This window comes from Dendropsophus ebraccatus, chromosome 9 (assembly GCF_027789765.1).
Source record: "Dendropsophus ebraccatus isolate aDenEbr1 chromosome 9, aDenEbr1.pat, whole genome shotgun sequence".
Taxonomy (NCBI): Eukaryota; Metazoa; Chordata; class Amphibia; order Anura; family Hylidae; genus Dendropsophus; species Dendropsophus ebraccatus.
This window is the reverse complement of record NC_091462.1, coordinates 32502848-32520757: the sequence shown is the minus strand read 5'-3', so window position 1 is coordinate 32520757 and position 17910 is coordinate 32502848. Positions and strand designations below refer to the sequence as shown.

At 42.1% G+C, this 17910-nt stretch overlaps 1 protein-coding gene across 1 annotated transcript in view; it reads right to left on the bottom strand.

Annotated features, from left to right (window-relative positions):
- Positions 1-7550: 7550 nt before the first annotated feature.
- Positions 7551-17910, bottom strand: part of MYO3B (myosin IIIB) — a 279760-nt gene continuing 269400 nt past the window's right edge. The window contains exon 36 of the mRNA XM_069985142.1: positions 7551-7628. The gene's annotated coding sequence lies outside the window, so the exon portion shown is untranslated. The remainder of the gene's footprint in view (positions 7629-17910) is intronic.

Sequence of the window (17910 nt, the reverse complement as noted above, 5' to 3'; positions counted from 1 at the left end):
CATGGCAGTGCCTCCAGTAATATGATGTTAGATGAGAGGTTTGCACAGGACTCTATAGCAGCAGGTAATACAATCAGAGCTGTACAGTGTTTACTATGGAGACACAGGACCCGACTAGATTGGCTCATTTCAAGGTATAGAAGTGCCAAGTCATCTCCCCCGGCTCTATCATGAGCTCCTGGAGACTGACGGAGAGGAAAAGAAAATATTGCATTTCTTGTTTTCTCATTTCTTGCATTTCTTGGTTGACCACAAGCCGCAGAATAATCTAACGTCCGTGTCCCCGATGTACTGCTTCAGTACCCTGACTAGACTAAGGGCCCTATTCCACCGGACGATTATCGTTTTCATAATCGTTAACGATTAACGATCTCAAACGACCGCTGTTGCGAAAGACCTGAAAACGTTCACTCATTTCCATGGAACGATAATCTTTACTTATGATCGTAATTGCGATAGTTTTTCTTCGCTAGTTCTTCGCTATTGCGTTCGTATCTATTGCGAACGACCGAATGATGTCTTATTCAATGCGAATGATTTGGGAACGTTTTGCGAACGAGCAACGATAAAAATAGGTCCAGGTCTTATAAAGCGATCAACGATTTCTCGTTCGGTCGTTAATCGTTAACTGCATTTCAACCGAACGCTTATTGTTTAGATTCGAACGATTTAACAATAATCTGAACAATAATCGTCCGGTGGAATAGGGCCCTAAGACTTTCATCTTGGCATTGGCATCACCAGGGGGTTTGCACACAATTCTGTGAATTTTGGACTATTTGCTCCAGGTGCAAACCTCAAAGGGGTTGTCCAAGCATAAAAAAAACAAAAAAAAAAACAGGGCTTCTTTCTTCCAGAAACAGCAACTCACTTGTCTCCAGTTTGGATGTGGTTTTGCAGATTACTTCTATTGAATTGAATGGAGCTGAAGTGTTATACCACACATAACCTGAGGACTGAGGTGGTGCTGTTTTTGCAAGAAAGTGTTTATTCTAATCCTGGATAACCCCTGAAATAAATCCCCCATGTGTGACGTTTATTAGACATATTCCCCAGTGGAGCAATTGGTTGTGTTGGCCAGCCATAACTAGTCTACCATCTGATTAGATGGACATGTATATAGGTGTGATCTATCAATGTTTACAGAAAGGTATAGAGGTGAAATCCAATGTCAGTGACTAAATAGAGGAACACATTGCTGAATTTGCAGAAGTTATACAAGTTATACAAGACAATAACAATGTAAAAAGTCTACTTCTAGAATATATTTGAGATATTTAAAGGGGTTATCCACCTAAGAACAAAAAATGAAGTGCTAGCTGGTCTTATTTATCAGATCCCCCTGAGTATTTTGAGCCGTCTCCTGTCTTTCTAGCTGCTGCCATTCCTGAGTTGCAAGTTTTTCTAAAAGCCAATCTATAACCAAGGTAGGAAACTACATTTCCCAGCATGCATCTCCCTGATTGGTCTGTTTGCATACTCGCCCCCTTAGCTTTCTTTCCTGCCCACTACTGTCATTACTTTTGCACAGCAAACACAGGACTGTGTTTTTTTTTACTGATTTTGCATCACATCACCACAATATGTATTCCATACTAGCTGATAATGTAGCAGAGCCGACACGTGCACGGTGTAGCTATGTGTTGCATAACGGACATCTGTTTACCAGGGGTTTAGTGTAGGTTGAGATCTCTGCTTGCTGACTGTGAATGAAAACATTCTAGTTCCATCCAGACTTTAAGAACATCTATAACACTTACAATATACAGAGCTGAGACACAAAGAAAGGTACATATGCCTGCATTCACTGACAGCAAGCAGAGATAGCACTATAACTTTTCATATTACAGAAACCTAGGCTCAGGGACACATGTAAGTCTATGGAAGCAGCACAGGTGCATGGAGATGATGCAGTTGATGTCTCCTGGGGGCTGGGTTACCAAGTCAATAGCAAATTAACCCGGCCCCCAGAGAGGAGATCACATGTCCTCAGACCACAAAGGGAGCGGGGAAAATGGAGCTGAGCGTGGTTTGAGTGGACCGAGAGTAGAGGAATTTAGACAACAAGAGTCGATAAGAATGAGAAGGGTGAGGGTGCTACATTAAAAAACGCTGACCGACACAGTGTTGCTTTTAGAGTAAGGACTTGTGTGCCAGAAGACCTGCACACGGTAAATGAGGAAATATGGTTTGAGCAAATTATATACCAACATTCTGGCATTGTTTTTAAAATACCAGTGGTGCCTTGGATTACGATCATAATTCGTTCCGGGACTGTGCTTGTAATCCAAATCCACTCTTAAACCAAAGCAAAATTTCCCATAAGAAATCACTGCAGTGCAAACAATTGGTTCCACGCCCCAAAAGTAATGATTTTTTTTTATTCTGAATAACATGTAGAACAGATGAAACAAACAGTGAGAAACAGCTGAATATGTGATATTATAAGTTACTGTACAGTATAGCAATGTGGAGTATAATGTATAGTAAGTGCATAAACCTGAAAAACCACAGCAGCAGTTTATAGATACAGGATGGAGCTGCAGATCCCCATAATGCAGTAGCGTAGTACAACAGGCTACAATAGAGAAGCAGGGCTGCTGTCAGAGGTCCGTGTGGTCACATGACAACAATGTGGTAAGTGGGAATCGCAGAGCTATGCAGGAGGACAGTGATAGTGACTTCTCTATACAGCAGTGTGTAGAATGGTTAAGTGTAAGTGCAGCCACATTATTGCAGCAGTGTGTATAGGTGAGTGTGAGTGCAGGCACATTATAGCAGCAGTGTGTATAGGTGAGTGTGAGTGCAGGCACATTATAGCAGCAGTGTGTATAGCGGAGTGTGAGTGCAGGCACATTATAGCAGGAATGGAGAGGATGGGAAACATAAGGACTGCAGGGAGTTTGAAGGAATAAGCAGGGCAGATGTTGGCACAGTATAGCAGCACTTTCTATGTGGGGATAGAGGGGTTACAGCTATGTAGAGATTGCATCCACAGTCTTGTCCCCTGATGCAAGCCCCAGCCTGAAGTGGATCTGCTGTGATTTGGAAGATGAGGGAGACTTCCTGGGTCAGAGTACAGAGCTGTAGACCCCGCTATGCAGACCATGCCCCTCCCCCACTTCCCCTACCACCCAGTACAGGCAGCTCTGTAAGCTTTTCTTACAAAATGCTCTTAATCCAAGTTACTCTTAAACCAAGGTACCACCGTATAGCAGAGTGGCATTAGTGTAAACCATAGGTGTGAGGTGCAGCCACTCCTCTTTCTCCAGCTCTGTATTTTACATGTTCTCCATTTTCTTGTGACTAGCACTCCTCCCTTGTAAGACCCATGTGACCCCAATCAGCAGGAAGCACCTGTGCACATATGGTAAGTACCTCCTCTATCTCCCATTCTACCTGCTGGTGCATTGGTGAGTAGTAACACCTTGTTCACACTTGTGTTGCTTGGTGGCCGCCTTCTCCGCCGGCGGCGCCTGCGGGGTGTCTGTGGGGCCCTTGGGGTTTGGTCCTGTGACATTAGGGGTTGTAGGGCCATTCTGTGTCCCCCCCTCTCCTGTTGGCGCATGCGTTGCGGGGTTGGCGGTCGCTGACTGGCACAGTTTTGTTTTTAGAGTAGGGACTCATGTGATCCAGAAGACCTGCACACGATACATGAGGCAATATGGTTTGGTCAAATTATATACCAACATTCTGGCGTTGGTTTTAAATATAGCTGAGAGGCATTAGTGTAACCATGGGTGTGAGGTGCAGCCACTCCTCTTTCTCCAGGTCTGTACAGTTATAGTAAGGTTGTAGTACTCTTAGTATTATATGAAGATTTTTTTAAGAACCTTTGGTCAATTAGATGGGATTGGCTGATCTTGCTGCTTAAGGGCGGGTTCACATTACGGAATTCTCGCGGACAATGTCCGCGGAAATCCGTCAGCTGACCGCCCGCACGGGCACGCGCTTTTCCGCCGCCTCCATAGACACCATTCTATGGGCCGGCGTATTCCGCGATCCGCTGAAAGAAGTGACATGACACTTCTTTCAGCGTATAGCGGAATACGCCCGCCCATACAATGGTGTCTATGGGGCCGGCGGAAAGGCGCCCAGATGTGTGGGCGGACAGCTGACGGAATTCCACGGACATTGTTCGCGAGAATTCCGTAGTGTGAACCCGCCCTAACTCTGGTTGAATAGCCTCTATATAACTACAGTATCCCTAACTTTTGCAGTGTGGTGGGGATTATAGTGTATGCGCTGTTAAAGGTAACAGGTATTATGGTCACATGCTTCTACATAGGACACCATGTCATGGCTGGGACCTGGGTTTGAGGAGGGGGGGGGGTAGAGTTTCTCATTAAAGTGCTCGAGTTTTACCATACCTGATTGCATAAAACCTAAAAGTGTCACTGTCGTTATAACTTGTGAAAACTAAAGGCCCTATTACACAAAACGATTATCGGCCGTATTGGCCCGATATTGGCCGTTACGGTTAATAATCGTCTTGTTTAATAGAAGACAATAGTCAGCCAACATGAAAATAGCAGCAATCTTCTGCTGTCCCCCGGTGGAATAGGAGCTATCCGCTATGGACTGCCCGGACAATCTAGCGATCACCCGGACAGCCCCCACGCAGCTTCCTGCGGCCTCCCCTGCACTCACCCGCTTGCTGCTGACGCGTGTAATAGCACCGGCAGCGAGCGGGGAACGAGGAGCAAGTGAGCACTGACAGAACTCCTTTTCTCCTCTCCAAGGCACCCGTGTAATAGGGGCTTAAACAGTAGATGTGATATAAAGAAAGTTTGCAATTTACATTCAATTTTTTTTTTTTATTTATCATGCTTCATAACAAAGATACTTACCTAATATCCAGGTCCAGTCTCCTAAAGGCAGCTTTTTAGTTTTGGGGTTGAAAGAAAAGAGACTAAACACATGAAGTCCCACCCAGTGCAGAGAGTCGCGGCTCAATTTATCCATCAATCCCATGACTGCCTTCTGTCTGTGAGCGCTCAGATGGCCTGGGAGACTTTTTGGACTGTTTTGTGAGACTGTTTAGACTCTTTGAAAAAAAAAAAAGACTCTAAACACAGGAATTGCCGTATTTTCCACCATAACTAAAAAAAAAAAGAAAAAAAAAAGTAAATTGTAAAATTGCTTTATATCACATCTACTGTTGATTTAGATTTTGAAAATTATAATGACAGGAACACTTTATTGCTGCCTGGAAAACATGGATGCAGCCTATGGCCTGTGGCTGTATCCAAGATTTCCAGGACTCCCTAGAGCGGCATCCAACTTCTTCAGCCACTGGTAACCAAATGATGCCCACTTGGGTTCAGACGAACCCGAGTGTGCTCGAAGTTTGCTCATCTCTGCTTCTCATTACTCATAACGGGGGCCCCTGCAATTGTGTGAAAGCCCCTAAGTCCTTAGTTGACTCTCTGAGTGAAAATGAAGCAAATGAACTTCAAAAAAATAAAAAAGAATAGAAAAAAAATATTATTTCTCAGTAAGAGCTGGATCCAAGCAACTCCCGAAAACTCAGTTCTTTATACTCTGCAGCATGTTGTGCACCTGTCTTCAGAAGATGTTCTTGATACATTGGTTGCACTTTTTTTTTACATTTTGCTTCACATTGTAGACCCCTGTTTTGGTCATCACTTTCACTATCCAAATAGATAGAAAATTCTAATTGTGATAGGAAATTGCGTGTTTTGCTGTTCACTGAAAATAAGGAAAATACACAAGTATGTTATACATAATGATAGAATTTATTTATAGTAATGACAGACAAAAAGTAAAAAATTAAAGCCTGTTTAGAAAAAATGAAAAAAGACCAATGTAAACCACCAAAAAAATTGTAAAAAAAAAAAAGTTTGATGCTACAAAGTAGATTTCATAAATTCTAAACATTTTAGCGTTATACCACAATCAATCCTTGTTACATAAAATGATTTTGGCCATAGAAACCAAATCAGGACAAAATAAAAAAAATATTGTTAAGCTAATACAATTTTTATTTTATTTTATACAAAATGTTAAAATTTTTACCAAAGTCAGAACTGTCTTAGATTTTGAGCATAGGAGATAAAAAGAAATGGATGATCTATAGGGAGATATCAGCAGGTTAGATGCTTCTAACCTGCTGATAGTTTCCCTTTAATATACATAGGTATAACATTTTATTTTGAATTATTTTGTAATATATCTTTATAACAGCTGAGTAAATGTACTGAGTGCACTTATTGACAGCAACTTCCTGTGTACCTAATAGAGCTAAAATTAGACTCCCCCTCCAGGCTGTGCTGTCCTGCTCCGTGGTGAGTATGTCCATAAGATGGCCGACATAGAGAAGCATGTGACCATGCCCCACCCCCTGTGTCTACTATTGAGCCTGCATTTGCTTATGGAGGACATTGAGGGCAGGGCATGGTCACATGTTCTTCCATGTCAGCCATCTTATGGACAGACTTACCACAGAGCAGGGCAGCACAGTCTGGAGGAGGGGAGTCTAATTTTAGCTCTATGAGGTACACAGGGAGCTGCTGTCAGTAAGTGAGTACACTTACTAATACTGTACAAGTAAAGCGGACCTGTTACCCTGGCCGCTGCTCCTACCCCCCGGTGGAGCCCCTTAAACTTATTCCTCTCTCGAAGTCCCGTTCTCGTAACCCGTAACGCCAGTCGGAAGTCATGCGCACGCTCACCAGAGATGAGTCCGACGCCCATAGAGAAAGATTGGAGCAGTCATTCTCTATGGGCGTCGGACTCATCTCTGGTGAGCATGCGCACGGCTCCCGACGGGGATTTCTCGGCAGTGGGACGGGGTCCGGGACCGGGACTTCAAGGAAGGGGTAAGTATAAGGAGCTTCAGCGGGGGTGGGGGTTGCAGGGGGTCGGTGACCGGCGGGCATCTTGGGTAGGTTTTAACTCTATAAAGTCTGTTTCCAGCGTAATAAGTGACATCCTCACTGATAAAATAAAATGCATATGGCCAACCTGATTGGATGGGACAGAGAAGATAGCTATTGGTCTATCATTTGTCTCATAGCTTTAACTCTGTAAATTTTTACAAAGACAACTGGAGGAGCAAACATCCTCGGTTTTATAATTAAGAGATCTTTCAAAAATTACATGGTTTTTACATAATATTTTTTAAATTTGTGGTGATTTTTTTTTTTTTTCATTTTTATGTAAAGTCTTGCACTATCCACCAGAGAACACACATTGGCTGACATTTCCTGCAGTGTTGTGGAAAGGCACATTGTACTGTATGAGTTTCTATGAATGAACCTCAGTGTTGAAAACGTATCACATAGTAGTTAGACCGCAATGCAAAATCTGTAAGAGGACCCCCCCCCCCCCCTCCGCGTGCCATTTATACCACTAGTATCTCCTTATGTGGCAGAAGGTCCCTTGGATCCCCTTAGGCAACAGGACCAGATGCTCCTGCTATCTCTGCCCTCCCTATAGCTACACCACTCACCATAGACCGCTTTATTCATACGACCCAGCAAAACTCCATAGTTAACTCAACTCAGTAAAACGAATATCATTAAAATGCTTTAAAAATTCTAATATCTTGATCATAAAAAGAGAACAATTATAAAAAAAAACTTCTTTCTTCATCTTGAAATCACCTGCAAAAGAAAAAGAAAAAGTAGAAAATAAACATTGATGATTTTTTTTTATGGAATATATGCTGGAATTGATACTAATTTCCTCTTAAATCTACTTTGCAATATATAGTAATAGGGAAAAAAAATGATAATAATATAATAGTCATGGAAAGCTCCGGGCAATTGGCAAAGTGAACTGTGATGACACCACACGCGGTTCGGGAAGGACATCTGTGAATATCCGCAGAGATTAACAGAATAGTGTTATATACTCAGATTAGGCAGTCATGGCGGCTTTGATGTGCCGGACTTGTGTTGTAGGAGAAAGAATCTATTGTTCAGAGGTCTCAATATGGAAGAGATCAAACTTTGCCCTCTTCAGTTTCGAGGGATTTGGTTCCAGCTACCTGATACGTCTTCATTTTGTGCAGGCAGTTTTCATGTCAGGAGAGGTAGAGTTACAAATGCTGAAGCCTAAAGGCATATATATGTAAAGTAGGTAACACATTATGTGCATGATTGTCTGTGTGTGGTAATCCTTCCAAAGACCCAGCCACTTAACCATTTAAGCGATCACTCTTGGCACATGTACCTCCAGAGAGAAGACTGGGTCGGAATTTGAATGGAGTAGATGGAAAAATTAATTTATTCACTTTCTATCACGAAATACTGAGGCCATTAGGATGAAGGAAAGGCAGTTTTGTCCTTACCCCCTCACAGATTAGCTACAGTACCTACATTTGCTAACAATTTCCCCCCTGGTATAGATTTCCCCTATACAATTTTACTTGTCAATCAAAAGTTGTCCAAGGGGTAGATATAATCGGTGCCGTGTTGCATCATGGACATGTAGGAGCTTTACACATTTCCTAATCATATAAAATAGTACACAACAAATAACTAAAGTAAAATATAGTAAATAAAATATGTTAAGTATAGTAAAAAAATAGTTACCGCAATATAAATTGATTGTGACACCCACATAGCACTTGTCCAGTTCAATGTACTGAGTGGGCAGGTTGTATTATATTAGGGGCATTGGCAGGGGATCCGGGCAGGTGAGTAGATGTTTCTGTGTTTTTATTAGATTGCACGCAAAAAATAGTCCGGCATGTCAGTCCCTTATTAAAAACCTCATAAGGTTTGTCCAAATATGCATATTACTGCAAAAGTACTTGGTGCCAGATACCACTTAGGGTACTGAATGATAATCGTCCGAATCGGCCCTATCCGGCCGATTATCGTTCCGTGCAATAAACACAATGATCAGCTGATCGTTGATATAGGTTTGGAAATGGTCTAGCAGATCGGCGCTTGTTTACAGTTATTATCGGGCCCCATCGGCCCGTGTAATACTACCCTTAGTCTGGCCATGCACCGTAAATAGCTGTTGGCTGTTTGTAAGGCTGAAAGCTTTCTCCATCCACATGCATACTCACATCAGTGGCGCACAGAAGTGTTTTCAATGGGGATGGGGGAACTCGGGCACTACAAGCTGCCCTTGGCGGTAACTTATATCTCCTAAAAAACAAAAGGAAGGGATATGTGGAAATCCACCTGCCGATACTTCTATTCCCTGACATCTTCAGTCAGAGGAGAAACCATACATGTTCAGCCAATCTTGCCAAAATCAGCAGGTTTAGTCAATAATCTAAAGTTTATGGCAATTTTAAGAGTTACCAAACACTTTATACTAAAGTTGACTAAACCAACATGATTTGGCCAACAGAAAGGTGTAGGGAAACCCACCAATTTTCAACCGACTGATAATGTCACTGGACATAAGAGTTGGGCGTAATGGATTTTCACTGCCTTGTCTGTGTGTGTAATAGTGGGAGGAGTAGGAGGGGCTGCGGGGAGCTGCAGAAGGGCTGCCTGGACGATCTTTAGATTGTTCGGGTGGACCACTGAAGAGAGCCGCTGCTCCTATTGCGCAGGGGGAAGTGCAGCAGACCGTCGATATAGTGATCATTTTGATAGGTCATATTTAAAGACATATATATGTGCATATCAGCTAATTGTGGTCCTTTAACGTGACCTATTACACCAAACGATTACTGACCAGAACAGCCAGTAATCGGCCATGTACGGACAATAATGATTTGGCGTAATAGGGTCCTAAATCTATGAGAGTCACCGGAATAATTCTTAAATTGTTGGGCAGCTTAAATATAAAACTTGAAAATAAAAGCATGTGATGTTAAAGTGTCCCTGTCGTTATAACTTTCAAAAACTAAAGCAAGTTTGCAATATATTTAATTATTTATTTATTTTTTGTTATCATGGGAAACATGGGAAGTCCAGGTCATCTGAGCACTGACAGAGAAGGCAGTCATGTGACTGATGGACACATTGAGCCTTGACTCTCTGTACTGGACGGAATTCCTGTGTTTAGTCTGTTTTTTACAGCTTTGTTTTAAAGTATGATAACTAAACATAATAATAATAATAATAATAATAATAATAATAATAATAATAATAATAAATATATTGCAAACTTGCTTTATATCAAGTCAAACTGTGAACTTTGGTTTAAAAAGCCGCAAACTGCAGAGAAAGAACTTTCCACAATAAAGCCATAAACTGCCTATTATTACACGGGGAGATGTGTGAACCAGCCACTTGCTGCAAAACACATTGAATGGCTTTGCGTTCAGACTCTGCCCTGTCAAACAATCCACATGTGTGGCCAGAAACACAAAGGCCAGTATGAGCCACCACATATGGTCAGCAGCTTTCACTACAAGAATACTCCCAAAAGCCTATAAAGATCTGCAATCTAATGCAAACATTCTATGTGGCCCGACTCAATCCCCCTGTGAAACGTGAGGCCGACTGTGCTGGTTTTATGATTTGTTCTGAAAACATCGGAGAGGTAATTGTAGGGTTGTACAGCTCTATTGGTGGACAGTCATCCTTGCAGAGACGGTAACGTTATCAGGGAATAAACCATTAAATAAAAGGGGGTCTGTCATTTTACACACTGCAATTTCTTTTTACATTGATATGCACGGGTATTGCAGTAATCATAGGACCCCATAAGTACCGTGTATCTACTATGTTTCCCCGAAAATAAGACAGTGTCTTATATTAATTTTTGCTCAAAAGTAGACACTATGGGGGAGATTTATCAAACTGGTGTAAAGTAAAACTGGCTCCGTTGCCCCTAGCAACCAATCAGATTCCACCTTTAATTTTTCAAAGAATCTATGAGGAATAAAAAGTGGAATCTGATTGGTTGCTAGGGGCGACTGAGACAATTCAACTTAACAACAGTTTGATAAATCTTCCTCTATGTATTATTTTCAGGGTATGTCCTACTTCTCTTCCCCCAGCCGCGGGACCAAGAGGGCATCGGGACAGCGGGACGTGCATGACATGCGTCAAGCGTGCAGCAGGACATGTGGAGCATGTGGGGACCATGGACCAGTGTGCCTGTGGCTGTAAAGGTCCGTAAGGGGATTAGGTGAGTCCTGGGTAGCGGCGGGTGGCAACGGACAGCCATACTTTCAGGGGTGCCTTATTTTTTTTGGGGGGGGGGATACCTTACTTTAGGCTAGTTGGCAGGGTAGATGGGGTGTCTTATTTTAGAAGGGTGTCCTATTTTCCAGGAAACCCGGTAATAACTTGTGCTTGGAGAATTAGATGGTAAGCTCCACTCAAGGCAAGGAATGATCAGAATATTACATTCTCTATACAGCTGGGAAATATGTTGGAGTCTTTTTAATAAGTAAATAATACTACAAAGGAGACATTCCTAGGGTTAGAGTCCCTAAATACTCTACAAATGAATGATATATTTAAAGCCTACTTGTTGTTTCAAGTGCCTATTTAGTAGCTGCTCTGCCCTGTATGTGTACATGCAAATCTGCACTGTGTCTAGCCCTTACTTACCTAGTATATGGCTTTTTTCAGCAGGTTTCTGCAGTGTAGGTTGTCTTTAAGCCGTCTTTCTCTCTCTTCAGCGTTTGTTTTCCCAGGCGCTGCCCCTCCCATCTTCCTCATTCCTCCATACACTTGCACTGTTTATAATCTATTTCTCTGAGTTAGTTACCAGTTTAGCAGATGGAAAGGAGAGGAAAGATGCTTGAGAAGGAAGTACTTTTGTCTGATAAGATATATTACAAAGTTTCTCAATTGTACTATTGATCTGTGCAAAGTTTGTTGAAACAAGTGAATGTCCCACTACGTACATTGCTTTGTGTTTTAAACATGAACAGACCGGCGCCAGTTCCCGCACACGGTGACGGACTATTCCCAAGCACCGGCCCAGTATGAAGCACTGGGGGTGGGCCCACCGGCCTCCAATGTGACGACCTTCCCTCCCCTCTCTGACCTGGCTCCATTGATTCTAATTTTATGTGCAGGAACCGGGCGGGGGTTCAAAAAGAAGGACCGCAGCACTGGCATCCCATTGCTGGCGCCGGTCTGTTCATGTATAAAACACAAAGCGATGTACCTACTGGTACATTTGCTTAAAATAAGGAAAACAGTTGCCCTCACTGAGGGCCACTCTTGGTGGTTCAATCTCGGACTGGTGATCAACAAAGGGGCGGGGCTTATTAAACAATGGATTTAAAGGGGTTATCCAGCGCTACAAAAACATGGCCACTTTCTTTCAGAGACAGCCCCGCTCTTGTCTCCAGCTTGGGAGGGGTTTTGCTGCTCAGTTCCATTGAACTGAATGGAGCTTAATTGCAAACCGCAGCTGAACTGGAGACAAGAGTCGTGTTGTCTCTGACAGAAAGTGGCCATGTTTTTGTAGCACTGGATAACCCCTTTAATTATCTGCTTTTAGTGTTTCTCAGACTTTTCTTATTTTGTTGCTAGGTTTGGTTTGGCTTTTTCTGCCTGTATTTTGTAGTGCCCTAATAAAACAGACACAGCAGCAAAATCAGAACATACATTTAAGGAAGTTGCAGTGAACTTGTATAATATTCCCTCTTTGCCATGTACTTTACAGACTTTACAGTGATTTTGTCCCTTTTGGCAAATCTCTGGGGGCCATGCTTAAAGGGGTACTCCAGCGATTTTTTTTTTTATTCAAATCAAATGGTGTCAGAAAGTTATACAGATATGTAAATTACTTCTATTTAAAAATCTGAAATCTTCCAGTACTTATCAGCTGTTGTGTGTTCTGCAGGACAGAGGTAGCAGCAGAGAGCAGTGTGTCAGACTGGAAAGAATACATCACTTCCTGCAGGACATACAGTAGCTGATAAGTACTGGGAGGCTTGCTGTTTTTAAATAGAAGTAGTTTACAAATCTATATAACTTTCTGGTGCCAGTTGATTTTAAAAACTTTTTTTTTTTTTTTTGGGAGTATCCCTTTATAGGTTTTTATGAATTTCATAACAAGGAGCACATAGATGGGTAAAGTTTACATATATGGAGAAAAGTTTATTTTGAACACAAATAGTATCAAACTGGTGGAGCCTCCCATGAACAGGTGAACTGGTGAATAGTTTTATCTAGAATGCTCTATGCCCCATGAATAGTGGTAAAAGCCTAAACATGTTCTCACTCCACTGTATCCACTATAAATGACCATTAAATGGAATGGCTGGCTTGTATAAATAAATGCCACCTGATCACATGAATATGGCTGGTCAGGATTTTATCATTGCTCTGCCTGATCGCTGCATTGATCTCACCTTACATTAAACTACCATCTCACAGAATAACTGTGCCTGAAACAGCTTGTCCTAAAACAGTCCTTTCAATAGCTGAAAGATTTACACAACATAATCAGGCATGGCAGCCAAAGAATACATCTACAGTATAACAAGTGGACACCATCCAGACCGGTTACCAACTTAACAAGCCACAGCACATTACTACTGAAAACCAGCAAACCATAAATAAAGCCTAAGTACAAATTCTATCTACTGCCAATGACTAAAATAAGTGGGTCTGAATATATTCATAGGACTGATGCTAGGTTTTTTTGTTAAAGGGGTTGTCCAGCGAAAATCTTTTTCTTTCAGATCAACTGATGTCAGAAAGTTATATAGATTTGTAATGAACTTCGATTTAAAAATCTCAAGTCTTCCCGTACTTATCAGCTGCTTTATGTTCTACAGGAAATGTTATATTTTCAGTCTGACACAGTGCTCTCTGCTGACATCTCTGTCTGAGACAGGAACTGTTCAGAGCAGGAAAGGTTTTCTATGGAAATCCCTATAGAAAACCTCTCCTGCTCTGGACAGTTCCTGTCTCAGCCAGAGATGTCAGCAGAGAGCACTGTGTCAGATTGAAAAGACACTGATTGTCCATCAATCACATGACTGCCTTCTCTCTGTGAGCGCTCAGATGGCCTGGGATACACAGGACTTCCTGTTTTTTTAAGGAAAAAAAGAGTCAGAAAACAGGAAGTGAAGTGTTTTCCATGATAACTAGAAAATAAAAATAATGAATGTATATTGCAAACTTGCTTTATATCACATCTAATGTTGATTTAGATTTTTAAAAGTTATAACAACATTAACACTTTTGAGAGTCACTGTCGTTTTTTTTTTTTTTTTTTTTTTTTGCAGAAATCAATAGTCCAGGCGATTTTAAGAAACTTTGTAATTGGGTTTATTAGGCAAATATGCCATCATCTGCCCTCCCTCCTCTTTTCCATTCACTGCAAAATATCAGGAAGTTGTGACTTGTTGCATTAGACACAACCCTGTCTGTTCTATAGAAAGAGGAGGGGGAGGAGGGAGTTAGTCAGCAGCAGGGAGCAGAGAACAAAGGATTACACAAACACAGAGCTTGGTGACAGCGGTATTCAGATGTCTGAGAGGTCAGTGCTGACTGTCAGAGGAGATAGCCGGTGATTAACTGTAGATTAACTCTTTGTTGTCCTGTTTTGGTCTTTTATTTAGCTCTCTCCATAGGAAAACAATGAAGACAGGGGGGAGAGCTTCAAACAGTTTTTTTTCATGATAAAAATGCATTTTTCGGCTAATAAACCCAATTACAAAGATTCTTAAAATCGCCTGTACTATTGATTTCTGAAAAAAAAAATTAAAAAATTAAACGACAGTGACACTTTAAGCTTTACCATATAGACTGGGTAAAGGTCTTCAGAGTCATTTCATTATTATAAGAAGGCAGAGAATTACAGATGACAGCTGTGTTGTAGAGCTTGTTATATATCTTGTTATGAGAGACTCTTAATAAACTGTCCATCCGCTGTCCATCACATAATCAGCAAAGAAGGAAGGTCTCTAGATACAGTATACAGTAGCTGGGAATAAAGTGCAGCTGTGTGCTTTACTCTAAATCTAGCAATCAGTGGGTAACACTTTATATATATAAAAAATCCTCTTTTTATAACAGAAAATTATAGTATAGCCTAATTTTTACTTGTGTTGTTCACTTGTAACTTTATTCAACACATGATTATTCCTGTAAATGGCGAACAAGGAGGAGGAAACCTGCAGCAATTCTTGCATAAAAGACGCCTGTCAAACATTTCTCCTGCAACAAAAGTGCTCAGTGACACAGAATGGGAGTGACAAGCAAATGAGTCCCATTAAATCCCCATTCAGTTCTTGTAGTTATTATCTATTGTGTTTCCCCAGGCAATAAGTCTCTGTTCACCTTAACTGACTGTTTCCTTCCTGTAACCCCAACAACCCCACCTCCAGCCCCTGGGCTTCTCTAGGCAGCTTTCATCTTCCTTCATTTGGCTAAGTGTGATTGACAGGCTTCCTAAAGACCCATGTTTGTGCCTCCTAGTTTGCCCAACCTTTAAGAGAAAATGGCTCCTAATGAAAGGGTTAAAGTTGTTCGTTCTTATCTAAAACTACATGCTGTTACCAAGCCACAAATAGAGGAATAGAACCATAGAAGACTGTTGGCAGAAGATGACAACCTGGTCCACCTAGTCCCCCCTTATATTATTTCCTCCCTTATTATCTTAGAATAGATATATGTTTATCCCAGGCGGGTTTACATTCCCTTACTGTAGATTTACCTACCACACCTACTGGAAGTTTGGTCCAAGCATCTACTACTCTGACAGAGCTGGAGACAACAGTGTTATTCTTCTGAAGGTAAGTATACTTATAGGGGACGTTTATGAACTGGTGAATCTGCAATTTTTGGGCGCAGAGGAATAGATAAATATACTCGTACACGCTTGTTGTGCGAATACATTTTTCCCGTTGGTTTCCTCTGCCTGTTCCAGTCATTCTCTATGGGCATCGGACTCATCTCTGGGAGCACGCGCACGGCTTCGGACAGAGATATGTTGGCGGTCCAGGAGCGGGACTTCTCAGAAGCGGTGAGTATATGGGTCTGCCCCGGGGGGTCGGCCCGGCTCTGTCCCGGCACGGGGGTGACAGGTTCCCTTTAAAGGAGAAGTCCCACACAAGAACCAAACTACTGACAGGCAGGGGAGTGGAGGAAAATAATAAACCATGTTGTTAACTTACCCATCCTCGTGCCTCGTAGCTCCACTCCAGGGTCCTGTTCCCACCTGCCAGTGACCTGCAGATCTCATACCCACATACGTTACATACCCAGCTGAGAGATTGCCTGCTCAGCCAATCAGGGACTGTGGTGGGACGCCGCCCCAGTCACTGACTGGCTGAGCGAGCAATCGCTTAGCTGGGCCATGACGTTGCAGCTAGCAGAGCCGGGTACGTGGTGTACCCAGTTTCCAGCTGCATGTGACATCAGGCGGAGGTGAACGGGACCCTGGAGTGACGCAACAGAGGCATGGGGAGGGGTGAGTTTATTATTTTCTCATCACCCCCTGCCTGCCGATTTTAATTTTGGTGGGACTTCTCTTATAATAAATGTTCCCTATAGTGTATGAAAAAGATAGGCAAGGAATACTCAAGTTGTCCTCAAGTGTCCTTAAAAACTGTATATATAGCCTGGGTTATAGAGTAAAAAAGAAAAAAATAACCCTTGATCCCCTGCGGGTACTGCTGCAGCTCCCGTTCAGCTTCTTCTGCCCAAGGCTTAAACTCTTCTGCCTTCTCCTGAAATGAGAGGTCGGAGGAGGACTTACCTGCTCAGCAATCACTGGCTGCAGCACTGTACTGTCTCTACCAGTGATTGGCTAAGAGACCATGTCCCACGGGACTGGGGGATGGGTAAGTATAGTTTTTTTCTCTACAATATTATATTTTTATGTTGAAAACACTGGAATACCCCTTTTATTCTGACTGCAGAACAGAAATCTAATAATTAACTACCAGACTTCAAGTTTATCAGAAGACCCCATATTTAATTTGAAACCTAGACCAGGCAGATTAAAATAAGAAAAATATTTACCTAAATAAGCATTGTTCATTTATAACAGGGGGTGTCAAACTCAGGCCCTCCAGCTGTTGCAAAACTACAATTCCCATCATGCCTGGACAGCCAAAGCTTTAGGAATTGTAGTCTTTCAACAGCTGGAGGGACAGTGTGGGAGCAAACGGGGGGGGGGGGGGGGGGGGCTATTACTATATGGGGCACTGGGTTACTATTACCATATGGGGGCAATTTTGACAATAGGAGCAAAGAGGGTGCTATTACTTATTACTCCATGATGGCACAAAAGGCATTATTACTGTATCAGGGCAAAGGGGCATTATTAAAGTAACTATTAAGTAGGTAATTTTGTGTTGTATTGAATTTGAAAGGATTTTTTTTTATGTTTAGCCCATTTACTCAGCCAAGTTTGAGACCTCTCATGTACACCATAACAAATATCTAGTGGTCATGACTGATTAGTCCTAATAATATATTTCTGATCATTAACAATCAAATTACAAGGTCTAATCAGGGTACTGTAAAAACAAGAAAGAAACCATACTCACTTGCCCTGATCCCCTACCGCTGCGTTTCAACAGCTCCTGGTCTCTGCTGCTCACCACTGTTTCCTGTGAACGGCCCATTCAGCCAATGACTGACCACAGCCGTGCAGGGGGCAGTTTCTGTAGGGATGACATCATGACCAGCAGCTGACCGAACAGCAGGGGTGGTGTATTAGAGTAAGGTGCAGGTAATTCCTTTTTATTTTATAGCACCCTCCAGTTTACATTTTTTTTTCTCCTAGGGCTGGAATACTCCTTTAACCATTTCACCAAAAATGAATCAAGGACGGATTTTTTTATTATCCCTTTCGGCTTCACATCTAAGCTGCTATTACTTTTCATACTGCAACAACCTAAGATTTTATTAAAAAGGATGAAAAAGGCAGCTGGTTCCTCCATCTGTTTTACAGTATTTCAAGGCCCAAATGATATAGGTTGTACCTTTCGGCCATGCCAAGTCTTCAGCTACCCCCTTCCTATCAGAGCCCGCGGAAGAC